The sequence below is a fragment of the Dipteris shenzhenensis genome, chromosome 32 (genome assembly GCF_047967505.1).
Source record: "Dipteris shenzhenensis isolate YYH24624 ecotype China chromosome 32, Dip_SZ_1.0, whole genome shotgun sequence".
In the NCBI taxonomy this organism is placed as follows: domain Eukaryota; kingdom Viridiplantae; phylum Streptophyta; class Polypodiopsida; order Gleicheniales; family Dipteridaceae; genus Dipteris; species Dipteris shenzhenensis.
In genome coordinates, this window is record NC_141627.1 from 26439722 (window position 1) to 26452948 (window position 13227).

The following is a 13227-nucleotide window of genomic DNA, read 5'->3' on the forward strand; positions in this document are numbered from 1 at the left end:
GTGACAAAGTTCTAAACATAGAACCTACCTACAACAACGAATAGTTTTGGAAGCATATAGGCGATTCAATAGGCTATACGTTCAAACATCTGGAGATGCCAACGCAAAGGTTCACGTACCTCTCCTGTGATGGCTCAAAGACCTTCAGTCTTTCAAAGACTAGTAATGAACTTTCTTTGTTTCGCCCTTTGCACCTCATGTAGCAGGCACACGTACGGATGACGAGCGCGCCTGGGCTCCGCAACTAGCAGTTTCAGCGTCAGAACTATATCAGCGTCGAACGTCTCTCTTCAAATCAGAAGCCTTCAGAATAAACACAGAAAGAAACAACGAGAACATCGCGAAAGCTGCATCGAGAGGCCTTTGGCTAGGAAGTACGCGACGGAGGGGAATGACGTTCATGGGAGAATTTATTTCTTCTCCGATCTCCCCTCCAACGATTTCAACAACCTTTTCCACGTCCTGCAGTCCTCCGACCTCCTTGGCCCCCGTCATCGACGCAACCAAGCAGGCCGAGAGCTCCAACAGATCTACAGTGCTGGCGTTCCGGGATCGTTTTATGACCTCCTCTTCCCTAAAGCGAGCCTGCATTTCGCGATATCTTCACTCGCTTTGCACTGGCTGTCTCAGGAATCGTCCATCTCTACCATATATTCATGGTCCATGCGTCTCTGTTTCTGCCATTGCATTTGGAGGGAGTTTCGGATCTTCATTGTACTCTTATGTCTTGACACATACATCTCGAAGGAGCAATTCCCTGCCTACGAGCTTGAAAAGCTTCGCAACAAGTGCCTACGCGATCGAACTACAAAGGAAACCTCCGTGATGCTTCAGATTTTTGCAGGAAAGGAAGCGTGGAGGGGCGATTTGCGAGGATTAATTTCAAAGAGGGGAAGGAAGGAGGATACCTTGGTGCGTGGCGAGCTGCTTACGGGGAGCCTTTCCTCCTGTAGATTTACGATCAGGGAGCAAGGGGAAGGTATACGTAGGGAGGATCGAGTGAATCGAAGAGTAGGAAGTTGCAGGGGAGAGCAAAGACCAAAGACAGCAGCTAGTCGAGGACACGATGAGAGAGCCGTTGCAGGGCGGGAGTTTTGCCGCCACCCAATTTTGTTAACCAAGTGAGGAATTTCCTATGGAGTAGGGGTGATGGTTTAGTGGACACTAGAGCTAAGAGTAACTTGGGACACTATCACCCTTCCTACAACACAAGGAGGTCTCGTGATGCTAGATCTTGAGGTTTAGAGAAAAGCACTTCTGATCAAGCCTCTAGTGGGAGGCTTGCTTTAGGGGATCAGCCCTAGAAGTAATTTCTACTACATGGTATTCTACAATATACTCCTTAGGATAGATGGTTAGTGGTCAAGAAGGGTCAGTTGGATTTTCTTAGCGGATCATCATACTCAACCTACGTCTCCATTAGTCAAAAGGCTCATTCAAATTTGGTATTAATTCCTTTCGAGACACAATCATGCAATTCCTTCCACCAAAGAGGACATATCTCTAGACAACCACTTTTCAATAGCACCTTGGTATAATATCGATAGGTTACCCTTAGCAGCAAGCTTAGGTCTAGATTGGCAAGATGTCATGCCCAGAGTTTGAACTGTGTTGGAGACTGGTTCAGGGAAGGTCAAGAGATCACAAAGGAGACTATCATGCATACTTATGGACCTCTCCCACAAGCCGCTACCACTAGACTCTAGATTATGAGAGCCACCCCTCAGCCATGGAGAGAGCATCTCATTGAGCCTTAGGAGGATACTCAACCTATTTTTAGTTTGTTTGGATGCTTCAATGAGCATGGCATATGTGTGGGTGTGAGAGTGGGGCCAGCACAGACTTATGCATACATAGCCAATAGCGAAGGATATTTACTAGAAGAGGATCATACTATAGGCTACTTGGGAACGCAATGGTAACTAGATCCCTCCTGATTAGAAGGATTTTTTAGGGTAGGCCTTTATAAAAGTTGGACTAAGATGGCAAGTTCCCATTGCCTTAGATCATTTTTCCTTTTATAAGTATTTGATTAAAATCTAAGCATGGTCATCTCAAAAAATGTTGTAAAACCATCTTCTTCTTCCCTTCATGAGGGGGTTACTTAGTCTCTTCATCAAGGGGCTTCAACTTCCCTTCATCAAATAGAGCCTTTGTTTTTATGACAAATGCACGTGCAACCACTACTCTCTCTAGATGGATAGTTGCAGTAGGCAGGCATAATTGGTCTCTCCATGACTTGAGAATTGCCATATGACAAGCTCTAGATATGGAGGTTGCATGCACAAGCACCCTAATACATAAAGAATTAATCAATAATGTACCCACAAAGATTGTCCATGTACGATCCTATCGCATCTGAAGAGGATATTATTTTGGTTTAACTATTGTCGCTATCAATATCATAGTATCACTCGATCTTTTAGCATTATTTAACCATGCTAAGTTTAAGATTTAGTGAAGAAGCATAACTGCAACAAGTGCATTGGTTTTACGATTAATTGTAACCAGCATAACTACAACAAGTGCATTGGTTTTAGGATTAATTGTAACCAGCACTATGGTTTTATAGAATTAAAGACTTTAAAATATTTTTTGACTACTTTTAGCACTATTTGGACACTTTTGGGCACTTTTTTAACACATCAGATAGCATTATTTTCGTGCTTTTCTCACACATGTTGACCATTTTTAGCAATCTTTAGGATTAATTGTAACCAGCATAACTACAACAAGTGCATTGGTTTTAGGATTAATTGTAACGAACACTATGGTTTTATAGAATTAAAGACTATTTAAAATATTTTTTGACTACTTTTAGCACTATTTGGACACTTTTGGGCACTTTTTTAACACATCGGATAGCATTATTTTAGTGCTTTTCTCACACATGTTGACCATTTTAAGCAATCTTTTTTAACACATTAGATAGCATTATTTTAGTGTTTTTCTCACACATGTACGAATTAAGTAACCAAGATTAACCATTCCCAATCCATAGAAAAGCATGCTAGACAAACAAGGTGTATGTTCCCTATCATATGAAATGTAAAAATAGTACATGCATTACACTTTCTTAAACTGCTCTAAGTCAGTAGAAGGTAGACTAGTATAAGTCATAGAAGAATCAAGCATATGACTATATGTGATATGCACTAAAATTCTTATGAGCCCAAATGTGTGTTTTAAATCCCAAAAGAATGATGTAATCAATTGGGCACCGGCCTCTATCACATCATTCAAGGCATTGTTTGCATGCTACATTCTAATATTTGAAATAATGTGTTGAAGCAAGTGGATAATTATGGTGTGAGCATCCGATCACAAATCATCTTGACTAGGAAGTTGGTCTCATGAGGGTTTTAATTTTCGAGAATCTCTCTCTCTCAAGAAGATGTAAATGTTCGAGAACCTCTATCATAAGAAAATGGATGAACTTCATACTTGAAAATATCAAGGAAACCGATTGCCTTAAGACCCCTATCATTTTTGGTACCCATCGGACAAGTTCACATACCAATATCCTTGGCCGATCCATATTTTTCCTACACGTACGTACCATGCACATAGAAATTTGGGCATTTGACCTTACCGATCGGACATACACTATCAGATGAACTTCATACTTTGCAAGATCATCGAAACCACTTGCCTTAAGACCCCTGTCAATTTTGGTACCCATTGGAAAAGTTCACATACCAATGTCCTTGGCCCATCCGTAATTTTCCTTCACATACGTACCATGCAAATGGAAAATGGACATTTGACCTTCTCCACCAGACATACAGTGTCGGATGCACTTCATACTTGGAAGGATCATGCAAACTACTTGCCTAAAGTCCCTTGTTAATTTTTGTACCAATCGGATAAGGTCACATACGAATGTCCTTGCTCAACGCATACTTTTCCTTCACGTGCGTACCATGCACATGGAAATTTGGGCATTTGACCTTACCGACAAAACATACGGTGTTGGATGCACTTCATACTTGACCATATTATGGAAACCACTTGCCTTAAGATGCCCGTCAAGTTTGGCACCCATCGGACAAGTTCACATATCAATGTTGTAGGCAGATCCGTATTTTTCCTTCACGTACATACTATGCACATGGAATTTGGGGCATTTGACATTCCCGACTAGACATGTACGATGTCGGATGAACTTCATACTTGGCAAGATCATGGAAACCACTTGCCTTAAGACCCCAGTCATGTTTGGTACCCATTCGACAAGTTCACATACCAATGTCCTTGGCTGATCCACATTTTTCCTTCACGTACATACGATGCACATGGAAATTTAGGCATTTGACCTTCTCAACCGGACATACGGCATTGGATGCACTTCATACTTATCAAGATCATGGAAACCACTTAACTTAAGACCCTTGTCAAGTTTGGTACAAATCAGACAAGTTCACATATCAATACCCTAGGCCGATCCATATTTTTCCTTCAGGTATGTACCATGCACATGGAATTTGGGGCATTTGACCTTCCCAATCGGACATACGATGTATACTATGAACATGGAATTTGGGGCATTTGACCTTCCCGACTAGACATACGGTGCCGGATGAACTTCATACTTGGAAAGATCGTGGAAACCACTTGCCTTAAGACCCCTGTCATTTTTGGTACCCATCAAATAAGTTCACATACCAATGTCTTAGGCCGATCCGTATTTTTCCTTCACATACGTACCATGCACATGGAAATTTGGGCATTTGACCTTCCTGACCAGACATACAATTTTGGATGAACTTCATACTTGTCAAGATCATGGACACCACTTGCCTTAAGACCCTTGTCAAGTTTGGTACCAATCGGACAAGTTCACATATCAATGTCGTAGGCCAATTCGTATTTCTCCTTCACGTGCATACCATGCACATGGAATTTGGGGCATTTGACCTTCTCGACCGGACATACGATGTCGGATGCACTTCATACTTGGTAAGATCATGGAACCCACTTGCCTTAAGACCCTTGTCAATTTTGGTAACCATCGGATAAGGTCACATATCAATGTCCTTGCTTTGATTGGATTCAATTTGATTAAATTGAGTGCATGTAGAGATTTGAATAGAATGAGTGGCTCCTCTTATTTGAAGGCATTCTGTTTTAGACTACTTGTTGTAGTTCCCTTGAATTTAAATCAAATTATATACTATGGAATCCAATGTTAATATGATTTGGTTCAATAATGTCTGCATCACCTAATGTGGTTACATATTCTTATGTATAATTTCACTTTTGCCATAACAATATACCATATATCGTATCCTAATGCTATTATTTCATTTTAATTATGGTGGCAACTCGTGGCTAATGTGACACCAAGCATGCTAATGATGTGGCATCAATGGGGATGATGATGTCTCATGCTCTAGCCTCATGTGACAGCATGAGGTGGCAGTGATAAGTGAGGTGGCAAGGTGATGTGGCAGCATGAGGTGGTGGTGATGAGTTGGCAATGATGAGGTGGTGGTATGAGGTGGCACTTGAGTGATGATGTGGCACCTAGGGTGTCTCTGATGTGGCTTCATGAGGTGGCAGACGTGGTTGATGTGGCACCATGAGTGGGGGTGAGTGGGAGGTGGCATAGGGTGAGGTGGCAAGTCAAACATGGTCAAGATGGCTCACATGGCATGGTGATGAGGCAAAATTAATGAGTTGTTCAATCCATATGAGCAAGATGCCCACGCCCTAATGGCTACCACCACTAGGCTCGGTGATGCCACAAACCTACCCTTCCAAGCCTAATACCAAGCCTATCTAGCCTTGGTATTTGGCTAGGGTGCCACTTTTTTTCCAAAACATGGGGATTTCAACTAGGGAGGCCATAATTGATGCTTTTCTCGCTCAAATTTGACCAAAATTTTGTCTTCTTATTCATCACATGGAGGACTACAAAATATGTGATTTTTGGCATGTTTACTTATGTGCACAAATTACCAAGATTAATTCTTATTTTCTTTACTACTCCTCTAACAAGTAAAAGTAAAAGTAAATCTGACAGCTCACAAAATCTAACCGTTGGATTTGGGATTTGATGCTTGCGCCACATATCCTTATGTGTGTACTAACCCTCTACTAAATTGGATTTGACCAATTTTTTGACAATACTCAAAAAATATAGTGTGCACCAAAATGTGCCTTTTTTAGGTCTTTAAATTTTATAAATAAATAATAATTATTATATAATGCATTCAAATAATTACCAATAAATCAATTTAAGTTTCACACTATGTGAGGAGAATACATATTAAGTTTCACTATCATCTGATGCATAATGAGTGAGATATTAAGAAATTAATATGATGGTGTTTGTTTGTGACAAAGTGTGACGGCCCCTATGAACCTGCACTGCGCCATAATAAAATTATCATTGTGAATCTCCAATTTTCGATCAGACCATACCATTGTGTGCAAAAAACCATGTGTGATGTATTGACTAAATCCCTAGAGAAGTAGGTTAGATTTCCAAATTTGTGTGCAAAAAGGCTTGTTCCCCCCCCCCCCCCCCCAAAGTTCGGGCACTGAACCAAAAGTGGACACCCTTGGCTTGCAACCACCCTATTAAACACATTGCTTTACAAAAATGATAGTTTTGAAAAATGAAGCAACCATTTTAAAATATTATAGGATGTTCCATTAGCATTGAGGTAATTTCCATGATGCCAATAGCATGTTAAAAACCTCCAAGAATAAACCCAAAATTCCTAGATAGAGAGCTCTTGAACGCTTTTTGAAATTTCTTACATTGAATCCAAAATTTTTAGATTGAGAACAAAGACCATATAGATAATGTGATTCACAATATATTACAAGATTGATATAAAGCAAAAACATGAATTTAGTAGATATGATTGGAACATTGGCTAATATACATGTGATTTCCAAGATTAAAAATTTTGGACTACATAGCAAAAGGATGTATTTGCTAAAGTCATAAAATTACTATATAGAAAAAAAATAATCTCCTAGATGCAAAAGATTGCAAAAGGACTACTATATAGCAAAAAGAAATTTTCTTAGACCCTCTTCCAAAATAAAAATTACTATATAGCGAAAAACATAATTTTCTAGGTGCAAAAGTTTGAAACTTGACCACTATATAGCAAAAAGAAGAATTTCCTAGATCTAAAAACTTGGAAGGGGATTGTTATATAGGAAAACTTAGAATTTCCTAGATTCGCAACAATTACTATGTAGAAAAACCATGGATTTTGCTAGTTAGACAAACATATAGAAGCCTTATGGTACGTAGGAAATGAATTAGCTAGTTAGAGAGCCAAATTTTGCTATTTCTAAGTAGCAAACTAGAGTGCTTGGCCAGCTGGGCTCTTGATGAATATTTCTCTCTTTTACTATCTTGTTGAGGTTCACATAAGTCACATTGTCAGAAATGATGCAGAAGATTGATGTTCAATTGCATGCAACCTTTTCTAGAGATTTCGTTATCATCCAGTCCTGCTTGCACTTGATGTTGTTCATGTCGACAGTAAAACGTAGTTTTTCTTTTTTTCGGAGGAAGACAAATTTTTATTCTTTGCACTGTAAGCAAATCTATTGTCATTCCACTTCGAGCGAAAGACGGGGAGATGTATTTCAGAAATGTATAAATAATAAATCAAAACCAAATTGAGCCAGAAGCATGCAACTGTGATAGGAAAAATCCAAACCCAAAGTTGCATTGCATGTACGACAAAAGTTTGAGCACCATTTGCAACTTCATTGGATCCCTTTTTTCGAAGGCGCAAATGTTTTTTTTTGGGGTCAAATTATGTTCCTACGCTTTAGGAAATAGTACTTCCGTGCTCTAGCCGGATGGCCCTCGAGCGTGTTGTAACCTAATGGACCTACTGTGTTGTGGCTCCTTATGTAGTACTGCTCTAAAGTTCGTGCTTTGTCTACAGTGTCTGTTGTTTCCAAAACTTTGATTTCGAAATTTTCTTCGAAGGGCTTGTAACGCTGCAAGTCCTCTTTCATTTTCGCCGGTGGTTTTTTATTGTGCTGTTTGATCCTCCGTGTTTGATCCTCCGCGGCAGGTCCGTCGTGCTCCCTATGTATTTTCTGTTGTTGGACTTGCACGTGATGCAGTAGACGACGAGGCTCGCGCGATTCCCTTGCGCGGGCGCTTCAGTGGAGGCTCCTCCTTCATCTCGAGGCTCGCGTCTTTTAATGTCATCCCTGCGTAAACATTGACAATTACGTTGGTCATCGAGGTTTTCGGACTTTTTCTTCCCGTTTGAGTTCCATAATAGAATGCATTTATTTACTTGCCCTGGTTTTTCTCTGTTGGCGTGAAAGGATCGTTTCCAATACCGAAGCGCTCCTCGTATAAGTCCCTGTCGAAAATATACGTAAGCTTCTCCATTGTCGTCACCGGGTGCATCGCGTCGTGCGTCCCTCCAAATTGTTCCATGAATTGTTCGAGTATAGCCGTTGCTTGATCGCGCATCGTGTCCCTCAGCAACTCCAAGGATACGTTGTACCCGTAATGCAGCAGCTCGCACGCATACGCTGTGATCCCTTTCGTCTTCGTGTCTAGTAGCTTCTGCCCCTCCAAACTTTCCATCATCCTATCGGTCTCATCGAACTCAATGTCAAGCTCGACAAGGATCTCTTTGAGGAGTCCTGAAGGAGAAGTGCAATCCATGATGAGTTTGTTGTTCTTGCAACTCGTTAATTCTTTTTCTCAATTGTTGCGGTTTTTTTTAATTTTCGGAAGCATTATGCACCATTTGCGAATCTCAAGCCTCCCGGCTGTCTTTTAGCACAGGGAAGATCGTGGGGATTGGCACCCCATGGCCTTGGAGATAGGCCTGCTTCTTTCCTCACCTTGCGGCACTCTTCGGTATGCTTCTTTCTCTTCTTACTCTAACTCTCATGTGCATGAATACTCTCAGGTCTATTTTGTGAGGCCCCCTGTGCCTATGCAAACTTAGCAGCCTACCTCCTTGCTACCATTGCTTGCTCTTCTATTTGTTGGGCTTGCCTTCATTGCTCTAGAAGGGTACGAATGGCTAGAGAGCGTGCGTAAGCAACCTCGATTATAGTGCTATGAATTGGTCGACCTGTTTGTTTAGTTCGTGCCATCCACGATTGTGACACTGATGTGTGAGGTGTTTGTCTTATATAGGTGTTAAAGGTTAAGTCCTTAGGTTTGAGGTTTAAAATGGCCCCTATATATAAGGCTTTTTACCTAAAGGTCTACCTTTTCATTAAAATCTAACAAATTAAAAAAGCACAAGTGTAAAAATAAAAACAAGTTCATATCATTCCCAAATGTAGAAACATTGCAATATCATCACAAGGATTTCTTGCAAAATTAAAATAAATTTATCTTCAAAAAATTGGTACATATTTATAATTGCAATTGCAAAAAAACAAGTGTCATCTAGGAGCTTGAGTCCATCTTTTTCCAGAGTGAACTGTTGTTGCTACCCATTGTTTAATTCTCTCTGAAGCACGTGAAGCTTTTTAGAAAATCCGCTTCTTGTTTTGATTTGCATCATTAATGGCTCGACCTAGTTGCTCTGCAAGGCTTTCTCCCTCTCAAGTGAGGAACCAATGATTACATGGTAAAACCATTCAAACATTTCATGCAGTGCATTGCTTCGAACCACACCACCACCGTGACATGTACTTCCAAAATATGCACATCTCGCGGTGTAATATGACTTTTCCATATCTTGTGCACTCCACACGTTCAAAGATCCATACTTTTCTGCAAACCATGGTGCGTGTGCAAAAAGAATATGTTGCATTGAAAAAAAGAAGACATGGGAGGTCAATACAACATTGCAACAATAGTTTGAATTGAAGGTAAAGAGCTTGGTTTGCCTGACCATGTAATGTGTGATGTGAGTTACACCCCACTCCTCAACCATGGCTTGAGTGAACTCGACAAGAGCATCCTTAAGCAATTGCACGTCATCGTTGGTGATGGAATGTTGTCTCAATGACCCCAACCTATATTCTTTCGATTTCGTTCGTGATTGGATAAAAATCTTCATGCCTTTACACCACCCATGGATACTTTGGCGAGCAAATTTCCTGAAGCGCCTGATAGCTAAACATCTTTTTGCAACAATAGTTTGAATTGAAGGTAAAGAGCTTGGTTTGCCTGACCATGTAATGTGTGATGTGAGTTACACCCCACTCCTCAACCATGGCTTGAGTGAACTCGACAAGAGCATCCTTAAGCAATTGCACGTCATCGTTGGTGATGGAATGTTGTCTCAATGACCCCAACCTATATTCTTTCGATTTCGTTCGTGATTGGATAAAAATCTTCATGCCTTTACACCACCCATGGATACTTTGGTGGGCAAATTTCCTGAAGCGCCTGATAGCTAAACATCTTTTTGAAACTTTCAGAATTATAAGAAAAAGGTTTTGGGCTTTCAGAATTAAAAAAAAAGCTTTTGGGCTTTCAGAATTTAAAAAATCTAAGGGTGTACATTGTGCCATGTGGAAGCACAGGATTTCAGAATTTCAAAAAACATCCTAGTGCTGGCCAAGTAATGAGGAGAGGCACGCACACTACTTAGTAAATACACTAGTGCTACTACTAGCCTATGACTATTAAGCCTAGTAGCACTAGTGTGATTTTGAGCCTTGTATCAGCCTTTTGATAATTTTCTTTCATCGTTAGTGCAATAGAAATTATTCCTTCTATCAGAAGAATCTTGCCAAATTTATTCAAAGTGATGATTTTGTAGTCTATAGCCACTATCATTTGACTCTAAAAAATATATTAAATGTGAGCACCCATTTATCTTGTATGATCAACCCTAGACTATGCTGTGATAGGACATTACTAGAACAAAAAAAATATGAATTGATATGGCAATGTTCGTTGTCAAATAACCAAATTAAGGATTTAATAAGAAAGAAAACAATCAAAATCAATAGGCTCTTCAATGGCTCAAATCTGCATAGAAATTATAATGTGCCTCCCAACTCTTATGCATTCCAGCTCCTCATGTTTGATAAGAATGCAAACAATAATGAAATCACATTATCTTTAGTTTCAAAGTAAGCAAAAAACCAAAAATAAATGCAAACATATTGGATGAGGAATAAATAGGTATAGATATAGATAGACCTATACATATGCATTCATAGATATAATGATGATTAAAGTTGGATGATCATAATAATATTATGTGTACTATCATTGCGATTAGGACTACTATTGGTAATATTGTATGTAGTAGTAGAAGAACTACCATTAAGGAACACTCTAATAAAATTAATAATGGTGGTGACAAAACTACCACTAGTAGTTTGGTAATTACGCCTAACATCTACAACAAATATTTGATGGGTAGCTAGTATTAGGTCAAAAGGCCCCAATTGTGCTATACTAATGGACCAAAAAAGGGAGTGCTATAGCATCACCTAAGGGTCACTTTTTATCCATGAAAGAAACAAGTCATGGTTTTCCACGATAAGGTTTACAAAAAACAATGCTCTACCAACATGGAGGTAACGATTGCCTTTGCCAAGGCATATGCAAAGCAATTAAACCTAGTGTTATTGAGCAAGTCAAATCCATCGTGTTTGCATGGGTAGTATGTGCAAAGAAATATATGGAAGAGTTTGAGAAGAGTGGCTATTTTACACTTCAGGAAGTGCAAGCTTGACAATGAAGGAACGAGTATGTTGCATAAGACACATGTCAAGAGGGAGACCATAGAGGATGAATCTCGACTATTTGATGACATTCTTGCCACATGGGGGCTGGCTTGAAGAAACCCCCATTTCTGCCAAACAATCTAGAAGGCATACAACATACATCAACTTTGAGCTTCGTATCAAGTAGGTTGTCGAGCTCCTAAACATGGGATCGAAGAAAGGAGCATGGTCCATCACCCAAAAATTCATGTCCATTACTGCCTCTTTTCCTTCACGAATCAAGCTAGAATCGGAATCCAACACAATTTGGCAATGATATCAACGTGCGGGTGTCTAGCAAAAATTAGTGATGAGAGCCCTGAAAAATCACAAAAATTATTTTTGTTTCTTAAAACCACTATGGCCATGCATAATGCCATGTGTGGCATCTAGAATGACAACAATCAGAGAAGTTATTTTCATTTCTTTAACACTAAGGTGGCTAAAGCACTATGGCCATGCTTTTAACAAACGTCCATAAATATTATATAAATTTCAAGGGAAGGAAAAGAGCAAGTGAAAGTGAATAAAGATGGGGACTTAAATCTCACATAAAAAGAAAATACTTCACTACACCTTAAATGTAAGGCATGTTTCACAAATGTTCAGACTTCACACCCATCCGACGACCAATCTAGTTGGTTGGCTTTTGTACTTCTTCATAGATAATATTTTCAATTTGCCTATCCCTCTCACTCTCTCCCCTTCGCCTCTCCTTCTCCCCCCTACGCCCTCCCTCTCCCCTTCTCCGCCCTCAGCCTCTCCTTCTCTGCCCTGCCTTCTCATGTGCTCCACTCACCTTCCCTCCATCGGCCTGCTTCCCTCAATTGCCATAGACACTGTTGTTTTCGACCATGCTCATAAGGCCTAAAATGAAATCCGAATGGCAATTGCCAAACACGAAGAAAAGAGCTCAACCTTTCTGGAAAGTGCCACTACTAGTATGCATACAATCCCAAGATAGTTCTGGTTCGTCTCCAGCATAGACAGGACGTATGTTTGCCGTATAAAACAAAGGATCTGCAAAACGAAAAATCACGAATAGAAGAAAAGCGAGGCGCAGAGGCGGTTTTATAAACGGAGAAGCACTAGCTCGATGTAGCAAGAGCATGGCAAAACATACTACTCAGAAAAGCGAGGCGCAGAGGCGGTTTTATAAACGGAGAAGCACTAGCTTTCAGAATTTAAAAAAAAAGGTTTTGGGCTTTCAGAATTAAAAAAAAAGCTTTTGGGCTTTCAGAATTTAAAAAATCTAAGGGTGTACATTGTGCCATGTGGAAGCACAGGATTTCAGAATTTCAAAAAACATCCTAGTGCTGGCCAAGTAATCACGCAAACTTTACTAGTTATAGTGTGCTTTCCTATATAGTAATAGGTTTAGAGTTCCTTGTGTAAGGAACTGAAGGAAGTACCTTTGCTTGAGGCATCCGTGATCGCCAAAGTATACATCAAACATCAAATCGCAATACTACAGTAGAACCTTGCTAAAGCTGCAAGGAGGATTGCCTTATTCTCCGTTACTTACATTGGCTC